At 36.0% G+C, this 23,567-nt stretch overlaps 1 pseudogene; it reads left to right on the top strand.

The window, feature by feature from the left end:
• Window positions 1–430: 430 nt before the first annotated feature.
• On the top strand, window positions 431–19,002 carry LOC136070747 (putative pentatricopeptide repeat-containing protein At5g43820; annotated as a pseudogene).
• Window positions 19,003–23,567: the final 4,565 nt, after the last annotated feature.

Here is a 23,567-nt window from a genome sequence, read left to right as displayed (position 1 = left end):
CAATGGTATATCCTGCAGATTTGGATGTGGCACGGGGGCACGATCGAATGGTGCTAGAAAATGGCGCCGAGAGACATCTATTCGATTAATCCGATAGTCTCCTTGTGTTATAGCGTTGCCGACCGGCTGAAAATGACTTAATTTTGGCGTGAAACCAAGAATAAGAGGAACGGCTTGGAGTTGCCCTTCTTTGCTTACAAAAATTTATGATCTTAGTAAGTAATTAAGCGCGGCGACGTTCAGTGAGGCTCAGCCAAGGAGTAATGTGTTCTTTATCTGTTAACACCACAATAGAATTTAGTCAGAGACTTGAAAATACTGATACAAAGAGAAGAAAAATTGTTAAAAAATGAAGGTTCTAAATCTATGAAACCTAAATCTAGGATGCCCCACCTGGCTCTCTTGGTTGGATTGGGCAATGAAGACCGTCATGCCACGCGCCCGAGATAATCAGATAGTCATCTTTCATCCCTTTGTTAGACTTGGGAAGGCAAGAAACGAGCCGAATAATGTTGGATCGGGATTTAAGATAATATCCCGCTCCCTTTTGGCTATGACATTCGTACATGTGTACTACGTCAAGCCAGGTGAGTCCTAGTCTTAAATGACGATTCAAAGCGTCAATCGCTCCTAGGATCCTAAAGAAATTAGGTGTGCACTGATCAGGAGAAAGCCTATGGTTATGAAGATAATTTTTGGTAACAGAACCCATAGGGAGAGTCATTCCTCTTTCTATGAATGCTATCATAGGGATTACGACTTCTCCCTCTCTTCGGTCCAATAATATCCTTTCTGGGGGACAATACCTTAGGTTTACGCCCTGTGGTATGCCGTACGTTTCCTTAAATATCTCTATTAGGGCAGGACTATCAACAAGATACTGAAATCTACCCATTTTTGGTTAAATAGAGGGAGACGCAGAGAATAATAACTGGGAAATGAGAGTTTGAGGGCCGAGAACATTGGTCGAGAAGAAGATGAAGTGTTCGAGGAGATTAAAACTTACACAAACTAGGTTGGGAAATGATCCTTAAATCCTTGGAAGGATTTGCATGGATTCTTACAGAAATGAGATGAATGATTTGAAAAACTTGATGAACTTGAACGTTTGGGTTCGCTGGAGAGTAAGAGATCGCAAAGTAAAAGATAGAAAGTCTTTTTTGAGGCTTTATATAGGGGCCAGAAAGTGGGTGGGAGTTATCCCGCCCAAATCTTGAGGAAAAACATCATCCGTTGGATCAATGGTCCATCGTTGGATGCAACAGACAGAACACCGCCTGGGGTAATTAATAGCGCTTTGTAAATACCGAAACGTCAGCAACAATGATAAAGCGCCTAAATCTATGCTCACACATGTGTAAACTCAGGTATTTTTGTGCTTTAAGCTTTTATTTCGTGACAAATCAAAATCCTATTTTTTCTCCTCGGATGCGAGGGAAAAATTAAAATTTTAAGGGGCTATTGTGGGGGTAAAAGCCCAATATTTATGTATTGGGCCTAGGCCCTATTTAAAGATTACGGTGTGTCCGAAGAGAAGAAAATGATTNCCACCACAGCTAAAAATAAAGGTATTGTGAAAATATTGTGTCCATAAGCTTTCTCTACTTAATTATCATGCCTTTATGCAATTCAATTAAATTAAAAAAAAAATACAAAAAAAGAAAAAGAGAAACACGGTTGAAAAGCCCGTTTGGAGATTGTAGACCAAAGAGGAAAAGCAAAAGCCGATGACAAGCCCAACACTAATAAGCAATGTTTGGTTTGATGGAAATTAAAATTCGAAATTTTTTTTCTCCATTTATGAATGTTTGGGGTGATGAAAATTAAATATTGGTTAACCAGAAATTGTTTTCCACTACCCACACTATAGTTGAAAAGTATTTTCCATTGAACCAACATGCTGTAAAAGACAATACAACCTTCTTCGCACATGAGTACTTGTTCAAAAGAATAAAAAATATTTGGTATGAAGCCCAATGCACTATATTTTAAAGCTCCTAAATAATATTTTGGCTAAAATGCAAAATCCTTCTTCTAAGTATTAACATTATTCATTTCAGTTCTATAACTTTGCTTTCATTCACTTCACACATTTAAGTTCCACGTTTATTCAATCAATGACTCTCTTACTCTCAGTCAATTTATGTTAAATTAAAAAAAAAAAGAATTGAAAAATATTTTTCAATCATTGTTTGACTTTTTTAAATTAAAAAAAAATTTGAAGAACAAAATTAAAAATTTAGACAATTAACCTCAACATTAACAAAAAGTTGATGAAAGTAGCTTAATTGAATAAATTTGAAACTTTTTTTTTTTGGGTGAGAAAAAACACATACACAAGGAAGAGGGAATGAAGTTCTAACACAAAGACATGCCATAACTCCACTAAAAATCATGGTAAAAAGAATAAATTTAAAATTTAGATGACTGAAATGAACTAAAACAAAATTAGAAATCTGAAAAAAGAAAAAGAAAAAGAAATTTGCATTTTAGCTTAATATTTTTGAGGAAAAAGGTACGCAAAGCTCCCAAGTAATAAATTGCAAAATTTTGTGCATTTTTTTTTTCATAACATATGCCTCGCTTCTCCTCAGACCGTCATAGCTTTCGAAGGACTTTTCATAGCATTTCAATCCTGACGATTTATTGGGTTTCTCGAGCACTTCAACAGAACTAGGTACAATTCCCACTATCTCTCTTCACCAACTTCATTTTTTCCATTTCCATTTTCAACTCTAGATGACCAGCCATCACCGATTCACATCAAGAACAAAATAAATCCCAAGGAACGTTTTGTTCTTGACCAACTTTCTCACCTTTTACCAATCCCTCGTAGCTCTTCAGCACCAAACCCATTTAGATATTTTGAAAATCCCATCAAACAAGTAGTTAAATTTAGAGTAGTTGATGGGTTTTTATTGCCCGAAGAGAAATTACAAGGGGTTTTCCTCCAAAAACTGAAGGGTAAAACTGCAATTGAGCAGGCTTCAATGAATGTTGGTGTTGAATTGAGTCTTGGTGTTGTTGCCGATGTAGCGAACAATGGGAATTTAGGTAGTGAAGTAATGGTCATGTTTTTCAATTGGGCGATTAAGAACCCAACGATAACTAAGGACGTTAATAGTTACAGTGTGATTATTAAAGCATTAGGAAGAAGAGAATTCTTTAAGTTTGTGATGGAAATATTGCATGACAAGCATGAGCCTTGATTTAGAGACTCTATCAATTGTATTGGACAGTTTTGTTAGGGCTCATCAAGTGTCGAAGGCAATACAAATGTTTGGAAATGTAGAAGAGTTTGGGATGAAATGTGATATAGAGTGTTTGAATGTGTTTTTACAATGTATGTGTTAGTGTTCCCATGTCAATGGTGCAAATTCGTTTTTGAATTCAGTTAAAGGGAAGATACCATTTGATGTTATGACACTAGACTTCAGTTTCAGCTTTTAGTTTTTATGTACAATTTTTTAAAACTATATTTTTTTCCTTTTTTTTTTTTTTTTTTTTTTTTTTTTTTTTTTTACTTTTTAAAAATTTTCAAGGTATATGTATAATTTAGCACACTTTCAACAAAAAGCTAAAGAAACTGTTCCCAAACGAACATATAATATTGTTATTGGTGGGTGGTCAAAATTGGGTAGAGTTAGTGAAGTTGAGAGTGTTTTGAAAAGCAATGTTAGTGGATGGGTTTAGTCTTGATTGCTTGACTTTTGATAGGCCAAAAACGAATTGATTCCTTGTGATGAATTAATTGATTAATTAGCCAAGTTTAATTAATTAATCAAATTAACATGCAAATGTATGGTAGTACAAACAAATCACCAATTAAACTAAGTATGCAGCGGAAAATAAATTGACACTTTGTTTACAAATGGGGAAAACCTACACAGCAAAAACTTTATCGGGTGATTTTAAGGTCACCACTCCCGAAACTCCACTATTATCACAACAAGTGGTTACAAGTAAAGGAATCTCAGTACCTTATACCAACTTACAGTTGAACCTTTACCCCAATACCCAATTGGACTTGTTTTGTAGTGACAATTTCTCATTTTGATGCACAGCTCCCAGTACGTGACTATGAGAGTGCTTTTTTTCTTAGCACACAGGCCCAAGTAAAGACAAGGATCCCAGGCCTAAATACTTGTTGTTTCGGTGGACTGGGTTTAGTTCACCGCAGCTAAATGGGGCTGATTATGAATCAAGTTATGCGTAAGTCACATAAAGCTCCTCAAGATAAAAAATGCAATTCCTCTTGGTACCCCGGGGCGTACTGTCATGAGATCCTGGGCATACTGTCGGGGGACCCCGAGGCGTATTAGGCCTGTAAGAACCTAGAATGCTCTGATTCTCTGAACTATATGATCTTTTCCATGTTTATTATGCAATAGAGTTTTGTCCTTTTCCTTTACCTCTATGGGTGCTATATAAAAAACACACTACATATATCTTCAAATAATTGTTAGTTTCTTAGATTAGGATATACATTTTAATACATATACATATATGTAAATGAGTTTCATGAGAATGATTCTGCCACAAGGATCCTGACCCCAATTTTCACAGACTTAGTGCTTTTGCACAAGACTTGTGAGATTTGGAACTCAAGTCCGAGTGGCTTTGCTTGGGTTTTGTCTTCCAAGATAGTTAGGTGAGAAGGATTTTAGCAAGAAACAGTAAATGAAGACAATGTAATAAAGAAATACACGAAATAATTGTTAGAGATCCTCAAATCAATATGAGGTATTTTATTATTTTTCTTGATTATGGATTACAATATGCTTACTAAGACGTGATACAAGGTCCAAATAAGCTCAAAAGTTCTAAGCCTCTAAGACTTAGATGGCTATCTAAGCCTCTAAGACTTGTAAAGTTTGAATACTTTTGAATCCGAGTATGTGCTATAGTAGCTATTCTCGGGGATACCGGGAGATATTCCTCTGTTTTTCTTGAGTTTTACAGAGTTATCTTAACGATTCCCTTTTGGTTTTTCTATTCTGCATCATCATGCCCCTTAATGTTGGCTACTTCCCTCTTTTTATAGTGCAACTCTTGAGCTCTGGGTTACCAGTGATTTCTCTCTTTTGCCCCTCAGAGCTCGTACTGTGTCAGTTTACTCAGGGGCTGGTCGTTTCCTTTTTTCTTATAATTTCTTCCTTTTGGTGCGACCAAGCGGAAAGCCCCTAGCTAGTTTTCCATTTCAAGGTTCCCTATGTTCGCTAATCTTCAACTATTTGGCCTTTTCTTCCACTTTTTCAGTTTTTGGTTGCACTCCATCCTTGTCATTTTCCTCAAATAGTTGGAATCTTTTACTACTGGGTTGAAAGTTCCTTCCAGTTACCTCTTTTTTTATGGTTTTCTCATTGTTGGTTCCTTGAGGCACAGCTCTTGCATTTTACTTCGTACTTTCTGATCCCACTGTATGTCTGGGCGCATGAGACCTGCATGCTCGTTGTCTTTTATCCCTCTTTTGAACCTACTTCAATCCCACTTTAGTTGTGCTGCACGTCCCGAGGATCCCGAACCTCTGGGGATCTCGGCCCAGTTCTTTCACCGGAATTTGCTAGACTTTTTAATGGCCTTTTTTGCTGGAAATCTGAACATACATAGGGCCTTGATGTCAATTCTTCTTACTGTACGAATTGGGCCTTCTTTATTTTTTATAGAATGGCTTTGTTATGAAATTTTGTATCTCAACAGTGACTAACCAATTGCGTAGATCCCAATATGCGACTTCAATCACCAACTAGAGAAGGTTGTTGGCTGCAAAGTTTTTCAGTTCATCCACAATGAAGATCAAGAAGATGCTTAGTTACAAAATTCTACGGTGCATAAACACAGCAACTTCTACACAAGAATGATGAACGAGGGCAAAACTTTGTCTTCGATCACAATTTGCTTAAACAAACTTTGCTAAACACTTGTGCAACTTGTATCCTCTTTGACGGCCTTTAAAATAATCATTTTATATGTCTAGGGTTGTGAGAAACGAAAGTTCAAACACATAATCACGGATTGGAGTCAAAATTGATAGGCCACAAACTGAATGACCCCTTGTGATTAAATCAATTAATTAATTAGCCAAGTTATTAATTAATTAATTTATCATGCAAATGCATGGAAGTACAAACAAATCACCAATAAACTAATTAAGCAGAGGATATTAAATAACACGGTGATTTGTTTATGAATGGGGAAAACCCTTACGGCAAAAACCCCACCGGGTGATTTTCAGGTCACCACTCCCGAAACTCCACTATTATCAAATTAAGCAGTTACAAGTAAAGAAATCTCAAGTACCTTACCAACATACAGTTGAACCCTTACCCCAATACCCAATTGGACTTGATCTGTAGTGACAGTTCCCCACCTTTGATGCACGGCTCCCAAGTACGTGACTAACCAATGCACGGATCCTAGTACGCGACTTCAACACCAACTTAGAGGGAGAGGTTGGCTGCAAAGTTCTTCAGTTTATCCTACACGATGAAGATCAGGAAGATAATTGATCACAAAACCCTTTGGTGCAAATACACAGCAACTTCTTTAGAGAAGATGAATTAGGTCAAGAACTTCGTCTTTGATCACAAATTGCTTGAACAGAGTTTGCTCAATACTTGTGCAACTTGTGTACAATTTAACGACTCTTAAAATAATCCTTTTATATGTCTAGGGTTAGGAGAAAAGAAAGCCCAAAGACACATTCACGGATCCCAAGAAATCAGATCAGAAAATCTGATTTTATAAATCTCGACAGATAGCAAGGTGTCGAGGAGCTATTGAGCAGGTGTCGAACTTTAATGAATTTGCACTTCAGCTTGTTTTTCTTGGACAGACTTGATGACTTTAACACTTGATCTTGAAACCTTATTTCTTGAAGTATTAAACACACCTAGAACTACCCAATTACAAGTAGAGTGCGTTTTGTCAAAGGATTAGCCAATTTACATAAACAAATGACATATGTTCTTAACAAGTGAAAACACATATGTCTTAACAATCTCCCTCTTTGGCAATCCATGACAAAACCACAACAAGCAAATGAACATATGAGAGAAGTCATAAATTACTCAACTTATACTCACTCGTTGAATACAATAAAATCTATCCTATCACAAACCCTTGAAAAACTTTGCAATAAAAGAGTTTATGGCAAGTAAACTTTGACAACCTGTATTTCTGAAACACTTTAAACAAAACTCATTAAGGTATCTTGTGTGAAACAGAAATAATAGATTGCATACAATTATAAAGGACATATGTGTAGAGATAGAGAAGAAACAACACATGACGAGATAGGTAAAAGAAACATACATCCACATATATAGAGAAAATAAATACAATGTATGTAAAAACTAGTCATAAGACCTCATATACAAGATCAATGTATCTAAAAAGAATAGAAAAGAAAAGATACATCATAACCTCACTACATCCCTCAAAAAATCAACACTCCCCCTATCAAAAATGTCCTATACTAACTCTCCCCCTAAGATGACTACTCTCATATCCCCAAAATTACTTCCCCTTTTTGTCACGAGTGACAAAGTGTAGAGTGTCAAATAGACATCTCATCAGTAGAGCTAGCATCTCCATCATCGTCATCTGAAGCATCATTGTCCTCGTCATCATCATCCTCAAAATCAGAAGCAGCTGGAGGAGGTGGTGAAGGAGTAGCCTCAGGAGCAAAACCACCCATGGTCGCCTGCCGTCGTGTAATACGACCAACATGAACATTCACCTGATACAACTCAGTGGAGAATGTATCGAGGTGAGCATCCATTCGCTGTAACTGCGCTATGATGTCTCCGAGAGATACATCGCCCATAGAGGAAGAAGGAGCATATGTAGATGGAGCAGATCTGGATGTAGCTGAACGGGAGGGAGGAGTGGAATCCAGTTGTCTAGACCTAAACTGAGCCTCACTACATTTTACGGTAGCAGCATCTATGGCACAAATGTGTGTGAAGTGGTCGGACACAAGAAAAGGGATAGAAAAATGGCGTAAGATCCTCGTGATAGCGGAGGGAAAGATGAGCTTATCACGGGACACCGAATCTAAATGAACATCAATGATAGAAAGAATGAAATGAGAAGAAAAATCTATAGTAAGATGCTCAAGAAGAGATAATAAAAATCGAGCACGAGGCTCTGTGATGGAGTTGTAGTGAGAGAGTGGATGAAGTACAAAAGTCATCACCATGTTTAAGAATCTAGGACCTTTAGCAAAAGGTCTACATGATGTATACTAATGCTCACCCCAATCAGCGGGGTGCTCACAAAAAGCGGAAATGAGCTCATCTTTAGACACAGTCTTCAGACGCTCACAAGAAGGATAGTTAGGAAACTCTATCCTAGGGACCCGAAGCACATCCGCAACTGGTTGCGGTGTGATAGGGATGCGCGTACCTCGAACGCAAGTAAAAAAGAGAGGTACTGAATGATCAATCCCGTGCATGTTAGAGTAAAACTCCTAAATAATCACGAGAAGACATGTGACCAGGACGTCACACAGTGACTCCCATCCCCTATTGTGAATGACAGAGAGTGTCGGCAAAGTCTGCCAAAATGACTTGGCATTCCGAATGAACACCTCGTTTAGAAAAGTTCTCCGAAAATGCCTTGTGGGCATCCTCATCACGGAACCAAAGATTAAGAGGAGCAGAATCAAAAGAGGAAAAAGCTCCAGAACGCAGAGGGTTTCGAGCCGGAGTGGATTTACGCTTAGGTGCCATAAACACTACTAACGTAAATAGAATGAGAAAGAGAGAGAGAAGGAGACAATTAGAAAAGTCCTAAAACAGTTCACATATATCAAATATATTGAACAATGAGTACGTATGTATGGTGAATGCATGAACATGTGACATGCAAAGTAAAAAGCATCATGGACTCAGCCTAATCGAATCCTACCAGCACACAAGCATAGAACACACATCTAAATGCATGAAAATACCATTCTAATGCACATGAAATGCAATGTATGACATTTTGAACACATTTAAGTGAAAACCCAACCTAAAATTTCAAGAAAAACTCATCAATTTTGAAAAACCCCAAAAATTTTCAAAAACCCCAAAACCTAAGATTCAAAACATGAAATGCATGAATAAAGAAGGAAAAAGAGATCATACCAAGTGATTTGAAGCAAGGAAGGGCCAAAAATCACGTGGGTTGAAGATTTTGAGTGAGAAAAAGGAGTTTGGGAGATGAACAACCACGGATAGGTCGAGAGAGATCGAGAAAATGAAACCATAATCGCGACAGCAGCTTATATAGGAGTATCAGTAAATCTCGACAGCTGAGGTGTCGAGAGGTATCGAGGAATCTGTCGAGGTAGGTGTCGAGAAAAATGGCCTTCGACAGCTGAAGGTGTCGAGGAACAAGAAACACTTTCAAGGAACAAAATCTCGATCGATTCACAAGGTATCGAAAAGGTATCGAGGAGGCAAGAACTTTCTTGATTGATCCACCAGGTGTCGAGGAGGTGTTGAGATTGCGAAAAAAAAAAGGCTTGAGAAGCTCAACAGATAACAAAGTATCAAGAAGGTGTCGAGCCTGCTTTTAAAAGCAGTTTTTCGAGAAGAGAAAAACACAGACATGAATGCAATCCAACATACACCTCAGCCAATGATCCAATCAACATATTAAGCTCTCAAAATTATCTCTTATCAAACATTTTAAGCACATGGATCCTCAGAAACACACACACACACACACTAAACAGGTCTAACCAATTTTATTTTTCAAAAATAAGTCAAGACAGATTAGTGAGCATACATTAGCATATGTAAGCACTTGTGATGGCCAAATCACACTGTACCTGCATATGTATCAATAGTAGTAAAGAATATTGCATGTTGTGTGTGAAAAACATCGCAAGATTGCATATGTGTATACATGTTATGACGATCTGAGATATGAGAAAATAACTTTAACTCACACACAATCATAACTGTTTGATGGAGACTATTACCTTCAAGGTCCATCCTATAACTCCCACATCTCCTAGAATACATGCTTGCAACCATATTTAAAGCATTTTTTTATCTTTTTGCTTTTTATTTTTCTTTGCATATTTTCTTTTAAGCATATCATGCATGGGCATAAAAAGAGAAAAAAGAAATACCCAAGATGTTAAGCATTTGACACTGCACTTTTGCTATGCCGAAGTATATGGGTGTCTTTGACACTGCACTTTTGCTATGCCTAAGCATACAGGTGTCATATTATAATTGGAGGGAAACAGTGGTGAGATGGTTATTTATGCCTTTCTCTTAGGATTTTCTAGTTCTACCCGTAAAAAAGAGTGATACGAGTGTTAAGTTCAAGAGATAACTTAATCTTACTCATCACAAATATGAGCCACAAAGCTCACTTGCTTAGTTGTGGATAGAGATGCTCATCTAAGTTACAATAGATACAAAGTTTAGAAACTTTGTTTCAATGGCCATCCAAGGTACACAAGTACCAAAGTACACATAACACACACTGTTTTTGTATTTTTCTGATTTTTCAATTTTTTTTATATAAAAAACAAAATAAACAAAACTGAAAATAAACACATAAAAAACATGCTATCAAAACAAAATATAAAACTAGACTGACTCAAAGAAAATGCAAAACACACAAATGGTGCAACAAACAAAAACAAGAAGATAGAAGAAAGTGATAAAATCACTTAGAGTCCTTTTTCTTCCACACCCTGGAAGAACATTTCCTTTGATTGAACCCTTGAACAGGCTGTGACGGGGAAGAATTGAAACTGTTTAAGTTTGAAAGGAGCATGAGGGCTTTTAGAAGATCTCCAAGAGGAGCAAGAGAGGATTGAAGCTGATTTTGGCTTCTAGATGCTATCATGCTGTTGCTCTGTTGAGTGGCTAGCCACTTATAGCAATTTGGTTGAGTATGACTGGCAGCTCCACAATGATGACAGAGATGCTGCTTCTTTTGTTTAGGCTTTTCAGAGTTAGCTTTCTTAGCTCTAGGGTTTATAGCATCTTTCTTATCTTGCTTAGGGGGTGCTCCTAAGATAGATTTACCTTTGTCTAAGTTCTCATTAGCTAATTCAGTTTTAACATCAGTATTCTCAATTTCAGTGTTATTAGCAGGAGAAACAAAAACAGTAGTACTAGTAGAAGCAGTATTAGAGGAAGAAAGACCATACCCTAAGACTGTTCGATCCGAAGCAGATTTCTGATTGCACTACAACAAAATGTATTTTCAGTGATGAATTTTAGTGAGGAAAATTTTTTCGTCACTAAAAAGTACCATTTAGTGACAAAATTTATATTTCGTTACTATTTATAAAAAAATTAGTAACATTTAGCGACAAAAAATAGATTTCGTCGCTATATGTTGGGTTGAACTGAAGGCGCCAAACGAAAATGTAGGAGCCAAAAAAAATTCAACTATAGTGACGAATTATTTAGTCACTAAAAGTTTAAGTTTTTTGCGACGAAAACTTTCGTCACTAAAGGTGCTGATAAGAATACTATTAGTGACGAAAACTATTTCGTTGCTAAATGTCACAAATAGTGACAAAAATAATTCGTCACTAAAAACAAAATAATAAAAATCAGCGGATGTACCTAGCGATGAAGCTAATTTTCGTCGCTAAAGATATCTAATAGTGACGAAAGATAAATTTCGTCACAATAAGTTTTACACTAAAAATTATATTTAGCCCTTTTTGTTTTGTTATTTCACTTCCTCACTCACCCGACTCTCACTCTCTCACAAAAAGTTCCAAACCCAGTCATCGATACACTTCGCCTCATCGTCGCTGATCTATCGTCGCCGATTCGCCTCATCGTTGTTGATTTGCCTTACTGTCGCCTTATCGTTGTCGATTCATCCTTACCGTCGCCAATTCGCTTCTCGCCGGTCCGTCGCGACGTTTCAGATCACAACGGTTTGTGCCTTACTGTCGCCGATTTGCTTCTTGCTGGTCCTTCGCGACGCTTCAGCTCGCAACAGTTCGCGCCTCACTGTTGCCTTACCGTCATCGATTCATCCTTACCGTCACTAATTTGCTTCTCGTCGGTCCGTCACGACACTTCAGCTCGCAACGGTTCGCTCCTCACCGTTGCCTTACCGTCATCGATTCATCCTTACTGTCGCCGATTCGCTTCTCGCCGGTCCGTCGCAACGTTTCAGATCGCAACGGTTCGCGCCTCACCGTTGCCGATTCGCTTCTCACCGGTCCGTCGCGACACTTCAGATTGTTACGATTCGCGCCTCACTGTCGGCAATTCGCTTCTCGCCAGTCCGTCGCGACGCTTCAGCTTGCAACGGTTCGCGCTTCACCGTCGCCAATTCGCTTCTCGCCGGTCCGTCGCAACGCTTCAGATCGCAACAGTTCGCGCCTCACCGTCACCGATTCGCTTCTCGTCGGTCTGTCGCGATGCTTCAGATTGCAATGGTTCACTCCTCTTCGTCGCCGATTCGCTTTTCGCCAGTCCGTCGTGACACTTTAGCTTGCAATGGTTTGCACCTCACCATTGCTGATTCGTGCTTTATCTCCTTGGATTAATGGTACTAGTTGTTGCAGCTTCTCCATTGGCACTGGCCAAATTGGGTCTGGTGATTCCTCTGATACTTCTGGTGCGTCTTGTTGAACTATAAAGTTGAAGTGTTTTATTTATTTTTTTTGCACTAGTACTGTTTGTGAAAATGTCTGTGAGAGTAGACCCAGTAAGAGGATAGCATATGTCTTGCTATATACCACATTGTACATGCTTGGTATGTGTTTTTGTTGATTGAGCTTATAATGAATGCGTATTTGAATTATACCAAGAAAGAAAAAAGGGAAATACTCATGGTGAAGGCTTGTTGAGAAGTGAGCTTAGGCATTGTCCAAAAACATTAAGTACAACGCTTAGTCTAACATTGCTGAGTGCAATACAGTTACTATGAGATCATTGAGATGCTAGGTGCTGACCACATTTTATGTTGTTGTGTTAAAAACATCCCCAGTAAATGCAAATGTTTTATATATTGTAATGTAATAATAGTTTAGCTTGAGGTTTTTTTTAGTGAATGATGGTTGATTTTTACTAAAATTCAAAAGTCTATGTTGCTTTGTTGACATGGGTTATGAAGTTTATTTGCGTTGTTTTCACTTCAGTATGATGTCAACTATCCTTATTAAATTTTCTTTGTTTTTTGGGCTTAGAATTATTTTGATTTTTAAAAAGAATTTTATAAGCATACATTATTGAAGTTCATGTGGTTTTACTTCAATGACTTACATTAACTGACATTTGTCACTGTGTCACATTCTCACATGCCTTGAATTCTAAGATTAGAGGATGGTGCTGGAATACGTTACCAACAGTTTCAAAGATGGCATAATGGAGGTGGAACTTTCCACAAGTCGCCAAATTTTTCTAGGAAGACAACAATCACTCAACGATTCTTTTGAGGCATATGAATTACAAGTGAAGAATGGTAATCCTGTAACTATGTTCTTGGTTTAGTTTGCAATTACAACCTGCTAAGCCAGAGGCGTTTTTGCTGATTAAATTGTTCAATATAACTTGATGTGAGCTTTGTATGAGCTTTGTATGTTAATATGAGTTTCTCAACTATGAGTTAATTTTTTTGTTAATTTTTGTTTAATGATTCTAAATGCTTGATGTTAATTTTTTTGTTTAATGATTCTAGTTCCTTTGGGTATTTTTTTTGTTTGATGCAGTAATGGGTATATGCATTTTTGTTTAGTTTAGGTATTTGATATTTACTGTGTAATGGTTGTGGAGAAAGTTTCTTATATACGTACTTATCAATTTCTGTAATTCTTTTAGATTTCTATGGTTCTTATTGTTTGGATGATTCTAGATCCTCACTCTCTTGGTTTGGTTTCCACATTGATACCAGTGTTAGATATATGTAGTGTACAAGTGAAGGTGTAAACTTTATTACCTAATTCTAATGATTTTATGACAATTATCTACTTATTATTTATTATGTGAATCTATGGTATTCTAGATTGAAAGTCATCTTTTTATTGAAATTCTTGCGTTGTCTCCATCAAGAGGTGAAGTTTCACTGTTCTATGTGTTGCATGCAGGTGAAATCCTATTGATACATAGAATGTGTTGATGACTGCAGCCATTAGATCATTGGGAGGCTTATTAAATGTTGGGTGTGGGCCCTTGGCAACTTAACTCCATGTTTTGTGTTGACTAATTAAACATTAGGAATATTTTTGAGGTATGATTGGGTCTGGTTACTAGCAATATAAATGAAGGGAAATGTGGGGACTTGATACCACGAAGTGGGGTTTCAATCTTTTCAATATTGAATTCTAAGCTATACCACTATTTAGAAACGGGAAAAAGAATAAATAATATGTATTTTAAATTTGGGTCTACTTAACTGTGCACTAAAAGTTATCTTTCTTTTATCTCTAGCTCTCTTTCTCATTTGTGGCAGAAGAAATTGTGATGAACAAGGTGAAGAACACAAGTTAACTTTGGATTTTTTCTGAAAGTTGTAAACTTAGTTTGAGTAAAGTAAGTAAATTCTAGTTAAAAATTTATAAAACTCTATATATACTTGTAATGTTGGAAATTGGTTTTGTAGTGGGTTATTGTGTTGGAGCAAGCGGGTGGCTTGCATGGTGTTATAAGATGGTTTAAATATATATTGAGAGTGTTTTTAATTTCTTGTAAGTGTGAATGAAACTTGTTCATTAGTAGCAATTGTGTTCCTTTATTTGATTTCAATACTTATAAGCATTATAGTTGTGATGTTTGTGATTGATTTTGTGGTAGGTTGTTGTGTCGGAGCAAGCGGGTGGCTTGCATGGTGTTATAAGGTGGTTTAAATTCATTGAAGGGAGTGTTTTTCATTTTTTGCAAATGTGAATGAGTATTGTTGATTAGCAGCAATTGTATTCCTTTATTTGATTTCAATACTTATAAGCATTATAGTTGTGATGTTTGTGATTGGTTTTGTGGTGGGTTGCTGTGTTGGAGCAAGCAGACATGGTGTTATATGGTGGTTTAAATTCATATTGGGAGTGTATATTTGTGTGTGCAATGTATATTTGTTTAAGTATTAATATAGACTTGTGTATTTTTGGTTCGTACTTTATTTGCTTTCTACAACTTATATATTAAGAGTTGTGATTTTAATTTATTGGTATGGTTACTCTTAATGCATTGTTAGCAATGTTTCTTATAACATAGTTAATGTTTTTACTATACGATTTTAACGAAGTATTGTTTTTATATTTGTGCAGATTTCTTATTGGTGGCTTTTTGGGGATTTACATTTGGCATTACTTGAAGACATATGAGGACATCTTCCATTAGTTCTAAAATAGGATTTAGGTAGAGTCATTGTATGTATTGCAAACAATTATTGTATGGAAGGAGTTTGAATTGAATACTTGTCCTATTTTTTACTTGTGGAATATATGGATCTTTTTTTATAAATGTGTTGTTGAAATAAATGTGTTATTTAAATGTGAGATTTTAATAATGTAATGACAGATTACAGGTTACTATCAAAGCCATGAAATAATAAAGAAAATAAATTTTAGTGATGAATTTTTTTTGGCACAAATATAGAAACAAAAAATTATTTTAGTGATGAAAATTTCGTCACTAAATATAGAAAATTTTTGTAAGAAATGGTTTTAGTGATGAATATTTTCGTCACTATATGTGCCTAGATTTTCTTAAAAATAGTTTTAGTGACGAATTTTTTTGTTACTGTATATACCCGAACATAGTTTTAGTGACAAAATTATTCGTCACTAAATATGATTTGATAAACTAAAGTGTTTTTAGTGACGAAATATTTTCGTCACTAAATGTAGTGTTTTTAGTGAGAAAAACATTTAGTGACGAAATGTTTTCGTCACTAAAATTTTTTTAAAAAAAATCAAATCGGATTTTTAGTGACGAAATTTTTTGTCACCAGGACTTTTAGTGACAGGGTTACAGTGACGAAATGAGTTTCATCACTAAAAGTCCAATTTCGTCACTAAAGGTCCTTGGTGACGAAAAACTGGACTTTTAGTGACTTATTTTTTCGTCACTGAAAATACATTTTGTTGTAATGTTGCTGAGCATCTCATCAAGCTTTGCATTTGAAGTTCTCTCCAATTGAGCTCTAACTTGAAACAGCTCCACTTCAAGCTTCTTGGTCTTCTCAGCCAAGAAATTGTTCTTAAACCTCAGTACACCAATCGTTTGATTAGCTTCATCAAACTTTGTGGAAAGTTCTTCACGATCGAGTTCCACATTACAGAGCTTCTTAGTGGCCAACCTATACAGTTTCTCATGCTTCTCAGAGAGCTTGTATAGTTTCTCATAGGCTGAATGGATATCATCTTGATCATCCATATTCTCACACTTAGAATCCACCAATTCTTCTTCTTCTTCTTCCACTTCATCAACAATCCCTTCAGTAGAATTGACTGTGGCAGTGAAGGCATTTAAGATTCCGTCATCCTTATTGTCGGAATCATCTTCAAACTCAGTGTCACTCAAGGTTGCAGCAAGTGCCTTACTCTTCCCAATGCTCTTGAGATATGTAGGGCATTCATGCTTCATGTGACCGAATCCATGACATCCAAAACATTTTGGTCCTGTAGGAATAGTGTACTGACCGTCATCCTTAGCATCCTTCTTCCCTTTGTCTTGACTCTTAAACTGAGAATAACTGGATTGTCTGCGGTCCTTGTTGAAGCTCCTCCCATTGGAATTCTTCATAAACTTATTGAACTGCCTTGTAATGTAGGACTTCATCTTGGAATCTTCATCATCTAAAGTCTCATCTGTGTCACTGCTCTTTGCCTTCAAAGCCATGCTCTTGCCTTTACCCGACTTGTCAATCCTAGATAATCCTACCTCGTAGGTCTGCAAGTTTCCAACCAGCTCAGTTAAAGGAATCTTGTCAATGTCCTTTGATTCCTCTATAGCAGTAATCTTCGCATGGAATCTCTCGGGTAGAGATCTGAGCACTTTCCTTACAATCTTGGGTTCAGGGATGGTTTCCCCAAGATTGAAGGCTGAGTTCACTATGTCTTTGAGCTTGGCATAGAACTCATCGAACGACTTATCCTCTTCCATCTTTATTTCTTCAAAACTTGTTGTGAGCCTCTGGAGCTTTGAATCCTTGATAGCCTTTGTGCCCTTACAGGTTGTTTGGAGGATGGTCCATGCCTCCTTAGCAGTTTCAGTTGAGGATATTTTCTTGAACTTCTCATTGGTGACCGCACTGAACAACGCATTCAATGCCCTGCTGTTGAAGTTTGCCGCCTTGATCTTGGCTTCATCCCAATCGGCTGGCGCTGCCTTTGGCTTAGTCCAGTCAATCTCTACAGCTTGCCACGCATTTTCATCTAAGAACTGCAAAAAATCTCTCATGCGTACTTTCCAGTATGCATAGTTAGTCCCATCAAATAAAGGAGGTATAATTAATGACTGTCTTCTATCCATGACAAACAGGGGTCAATGGATCAAACATAGCAAATATTAAAACCTAATCAGAGTGTGCCTGCTCTGATACCACTTGATAGGCCACAAACTGAATGACCCCTTAAACTAATTAATTAATTAGCCAAGTTATTAATTAATTAATTTATCATGCAAACGCGTGGAAGTACAAACAAATCACCAATAAACTAATTAAGCAGAGGAAATTAAATAACACGGTGATTTGTTTACGAATGGGGAAACCCTTATGGCAAAAACCCCACCAGGTGATTTTCAGGTCACCACTCCTGAAACTCCACTATTATCAAATCAAGCGGTTACAAGTAAAGGAATCCCAAGTACCTTAGCAACCTACAGTTGAACCCTTACCCCAATACCCAATTGGACTTGATCTGTAGTGACAGTTCCCACCTTTGATGCATGGCTCCCAAGTACGTGATTAACCAATACGCGGATCCCAGTACTCGACTTCAACACCAACTTAGAGGTAGAGGTTGGCTGCAAAGTTCTTCAATTCATCCTACACGATGAAGATCAGGAAGATGCTTGGTCACAAAACCCTTTGGTGCAAATACACAACAACTTCTTCAGAGAAGATGAACTAGGTCAAGAACTTCGTCTTTGATCACAAATTGCTTGAATAGAGTTTGCTCAATGCTTGAGCAACTTGTGTAGAATTTGACGGCTCTTAAAATAATTCTTTTATATGTCTAGGGTTAGGAGAAAAGAAAGCCCAAAGACACATTCACGGATCCCAAGAAATCAGATCAGAAAATCTGATTTTATAAATCTCGATAGATAGTAAGGTGTCGAGGAGCTATCGAGCAGGTGTCAAGTTTTAATGAATTTGCACTTCAGCTTATTTTTCTTGGACAGACTTGATGACTTCAACACTTAATCTTAAAACCTTGTTTCTTGAAGTATCACCTAGAATTACGCAATTACAAGTAGAGTGCGTTTTGTCAAAGGGTTAGCCAATTTACATAAACAAATGACATATGTTCTTAACAAGTGAAAACACATATGTCCTAACAAAAACAGATTTGAAATTTTGTTTTTCATAAACCTTGACAGATGCCTATATGTCGAGCTGCTGTCGAGCCACGAGGCTGGAACAGCTTCTTAAGCTCGATAGATGGCTAGCTGTCAAGCTTTAATGACTGACACTTCTTCAGCTTGAATCTTGGACAGACTTACATGTCTTCAACACTTTATCTTGAAACATTGTTTTTTGAATTATTTAAATACATCCTAGATCTACCCAAATACAAGTAAAGTGCGTTTTGTCAAAGGATTAGACAATTACATAAAGTAGTGACATATGTTCCTAACAAGTGAATCACATATGTCCTAACAACTTTCAATTACCTTATCAAGGTTTTAGGGACAGCTGGTCGGATTGATGATGCCGTTGAGATTTTTGAGCACACGAAGAAAAGATTGTGTGCCAGACACTGGAACTTAGAATGCAATGATATTTAACTCTGTATCCGTTGGAGAAAGGTTGAGGTTGTACACCGTTAAAGGGTTGTCTATGTGTGGGTAAGATTAATAGGGTCTCCATCTCCTATTTTTTCAAAAGGGCACTCACAAGCTTGAGAGGCCCATTATGTCATCTTACTATGGACATAATGGATCCATAGCATTTGTTAGGGCAATTCTATTAATTTGTTTAAAGCCCATCATAGACAATACCAGATGTTGTAGATTCATAATGCCAAACAAAGGACTCAAAGTCCAAGTGGAGCTTAAGCCCCTATCCTAACACCACCAGGGGTTTTATTAGGAAAAGTCTATCCATTTGTGGAACTTGTGGGCCTAATTTAAAGGAGGCCCAATTGAATTATGGACTTGCTAATAGCTTTTTCAATAAACAAAGTAATAACACCCCTAATATCAACTCAAATGTTGTGCAAATATCTGTGGGGAATGTAGTGGACTAAGTGTTTGTTTGGGTACCCCATGCTTTGTGGAAGCTTCTAGGGTTTAGGGTTTATGAAAAGATATAGTTTTTAGTAGTTTTATGTTAAATGTGTGACAGAAAACTAAAAGTTAGGATATTTTCAAAAAAAATTGTTTTGTTAAATTTATTTTTAAAAAATTAAAGACAAAAGGCAAAAAGAAAAAAGTTAAAATGTTTGGCAAATAAACATTGAGTGTTCATACACCAAAAAAAAAAGGTTCATACTTCATACACTTTGAAATTTAGTTTTTCATACATTAAAAGATAAAAAAGGAGAGCTTATGAACACAATTTTTGTGACAGACTTCTTGCCTTAATTTTGATATAATCATCTATGAGTGGCGTAAAAAAAATGATGAGTTTATATAAAAGTGATTATTTATCATTTATAGTCAACCACATTAGAGTTGTGGTCAAGTGAAAGTTAAATATGGTTTTATTTCTACACAATTTAATTTTAATTATTTCTTATTTGGTAAAATAAAATTTTTTAAATGAAGGTTCACAGCAGACAATGGTTTCTTGGAATTTTAACCATTCTTTCACACAAGCAATCCCAACCTAACAAAAGCCTGTTCAAGATCTTCCTTTGTAATTGGAAGGGGTAATGTTCTTTGTGGTAATGTCAACTATAAAACAGAATGGGCTGCCTTTACTACACATAAACTATTTTACAGAGTAGTTTAATAAATTTTTTTAAGGGTAGAAACTAATACATTTTTAAGAGGTAGACAAAACAATAAATGATGTTCTCTTAAAAAGTTTGACTTTTCAAACAGGACAAAAAAATTGGGACGGAGGGAGTATTATATTTATGAAACAAAGAAACACAAACCACTATTTTCTTTCACACTATGACGGCGATATTGTCAGCCACTTCACCCGCAGCATCAGGTATGTTCTTCATCGGATCAAAATTCACCTTGCGAAAAAATAATTATTTTATACTTTAATTTCACAAAGAAGTAAAAAATGAAAAAGAATAAAAGAATAAACAAAACCATAAGCCACGCAACATAAATAAAAAGAAGAAAAGAGAGAATTTAAACCACTCACCATGGCAAGGAATCCAATAAAAGCTGTGAAAAGGAAGAAGCCAGCGCTCATCCATATACTATGAAAAAAGAAGCGTAGTGCAGAGCGAGCAAACTCCATAGTGCACACCTTAATCAACTGTATCTTATTATCTTGGGGAGTCATAAATTTCATGAAACAGATAGAGGAACAACCATGGAAACTATACACCAATTGTGCCAAAACTATATCCTTTGTCCTATAAACCACAACTTCATGAGCAAGCACATATGCCGCATTGACCAAGAAACCTACCCACAGCCCCGTTGCTTTGTTTAGGACAGATATCAAGATTGCAGACAACAAATGGCATATTGCACTTCCTGTAATGATGAAGCCAAATTGAAAGAAAGCCAAATTCTTCTTATAGGCCATGAATGCAGGTGCAATATTGTTGAAAACTTTCTTGTCCAGTAGGAGAATCAAACAAGCCAAGAAAGCAACATTGAACGCTACCGAAAGTAAAAACCAGTTAAGAGAACGAATCCTTGGTTGTGCTTGTGCCGCATCTCCTGTACCTGTACCTACTATGTCAGTATGCAATACCAATTGTTCTTGATTCACAGCATCAATGGGAGCTGGGCAGACAACCAATTGTAGTGTATTTGCATCGAAGTTTACTTGAGAAGCCTCCACAGCTCTTATTTCTCTCTTTCAAGGCATCATCCTCGTCAATAATATGCCCAAATTTCCATAAAAAAATAATAAAATAATATGCCGAAGTGGCAAAGTCTCAATTTACTACAAAAGAATACACGTGGATAACATGGCAACAAGCTCAACTTTATCTGAATTTTTTTGTGACATTTTCTTTTCAAACTAGTTTAAAAAAAAAATTCTTTTAACTTTCATTACAAAATTAACATGATTATATATTTTAAAATTCAAACTGTTAAATTGCATATTCTTTATATTTTTAATATACAAATCAAAGTTCATAAATTACTATTCGATTTAGAAACGTATATATTTTTTTTTATATATAATTTAAGACTATAAAAATTTAAAATTTAAACATTTGATTGATCATGACATAATTATTGATCTTTGATTTTCTTAAAATTTTGCAAGTATGAAAAATATAATAATAAAATGCAATTTAACGGTGGATTTATTAAAATTCACATTTAATAAAAAGATATAAGGGGAGTTTAGAGAGAAATTTTGTCCATTTCTTTTTTATAATTTGATAGTTCCAATAACAGAGGAGGGGGAATCCAAACCTTCATTTTCCTTGTAAAAGAAAATAGATAATACCTGTTAAATTATAAGGTTTCTTAAAAACTTCTTAAAAAAATGCAGCCTATGGACGTAGTTAGTAATTTTAGTTTCCCTTCAACAAAAATGAAATTGGTTCCTGTACATTTGTTTGAATTCAGGCTTTGAAAACAGGTTTAGGCATTTCAGTGTTTGGTAGTGACTGTGATGGTTGTAGATATTGGAATGATCAAAGAATCAGAAAAGGATCCGATTCCCAAATTTTATCGGTAATTTGGCCATATTTATTGATGGTTTAGGGATCGATTCCTAGTTAAATTAGCAGGTTCAATTTTATTTTTAAAACCATATTGTGACTTGTGAGTGTCTATTGGTAAACTTAGAAAAATGTGTCTTTGATTTGGGCATTGTTTGATTCAAAAGGGTTTATTTATGGACATATTGACATCGTGGTAACAAATGAAGGTGTAAAAAATAAGGTTGAAAACCAAGAGATTGATTTAGAAATGACCCTAAATTCTAATTAAAAAACAAACAAACAAACAAAGACCCTAAACTTTAAAGGGTATCAAATGCATTTTATCCTTTGGTCTGTGTCATTTTCTTAAACTAAATAACAACTGCATAGCACAGTATATTAATATTGATCATGAAACTCAGTTGCTAGCAAATAAAACTGAAAACAAGAAAGCATAAAAAGCCTTTGAAACTTATCAGTAGAGCGCATAAAAAGCTCTAATAAGTTTCAAAGATAGTTTCTTAGAGCCTTTGAAGTACGTATTTCTAATTTTCTGTTCATAATATTAAGAAACAAAAAGATAGTTTTTATACTCCAAAGCTAATTAAAGCTGAAAATTGTAAAGAATAACGCAATAAAAAAAAATTATAGTCATTTATATGCATATCAACCATTCAAGATTAAAGTAAAACTAAAAATTAAAATATAAAAAAAAAAAAAAAAAAAAGCTCTTTTGTCAAAAACTCAGAACCCAACCTCACTCTTTCTAAAAATATCAAATTCAAAAGCACCCAGCACTAGATGCTTAAATGTTTCATCCAGAGAAGTGTGTGTGTGAGTGGGAGAAAGAAAGAAAAAACCTCAGGTGTTTCTTCATTGTTAACAAACTCTATTTTGGGTGACATTTTCTTTGTCTACGAGAGCCAAATGATCAAAGAAATCAAATCAAGATGTCCACGGAGAGAGAGAGAGAGAGAGAGAGAGAGAGTACTTGGAACTATTTGATCGGCCGTTGCTCGTTTCCTTATATGCATGCAAAATTTCCTAGTTTGTCAGAGATGTTAGCTAAGCTTGTTGATGTCATTGTTCCCATCAGCTAGTTGTAAATTTTTTGAGCTTAATGATGTCATTGAGCTCAATCATTGTTCCTAGTAGTTTATGTTAGTTTATGTAGCTACAAACCAAATATTATAAATCTATTGGTAAAACTCACCTTGAAAATTGGCTTACATGCGAAGGATGTCGAAGAGCTTATATACACAGTTAAACTTAAACTTAATCTATCTCCTTGCAAGCCGGTTTTCAATAGTGAGTTCTATTTATAGGTTCGTAACATTTGGTATCAGAGTCAATCACCATATCAAGTAATCAAACATAGCTTATTGAGTATAGGATCAAATGAGTTGCGGTTTTGTGATCGGATCTCGGAGGGGGCGACCTAAAAGCTAGATTAAAATTACTGATAGGTAAGTGGAGCCACCAAAAAGAGAAAGGGATACCATTGGGCCAATGTCACTAGAGTGAGCCGTCGTGATTGTCAGCTGCGAAGCGTAGTGGTATATTATAATCCTAGTGTCCCACATGATGAATTAAGTGTTAGTTTGGCATGATTAATTTT

This window comes from Quercus suber, unplaced genomic scaffold (assembly GCF_002906115.3).
Source record: "Quercus suber isolate HL8 unplaced genomic scaffold, Cork oak 2.0 scaffold_257, whole genome shotgun sequence".
Taxonomy (NCBI): Eukaryota; Viridiplantae; Streptophyta; class Magnoliopsida; order Fagales; family Fagaceae; genus Quercus; species Quercus suber.
Note: the sequence above shows the minus strand (reverse complement) of the source record. Positions and strands in the feature narration are given on the sequence as shown.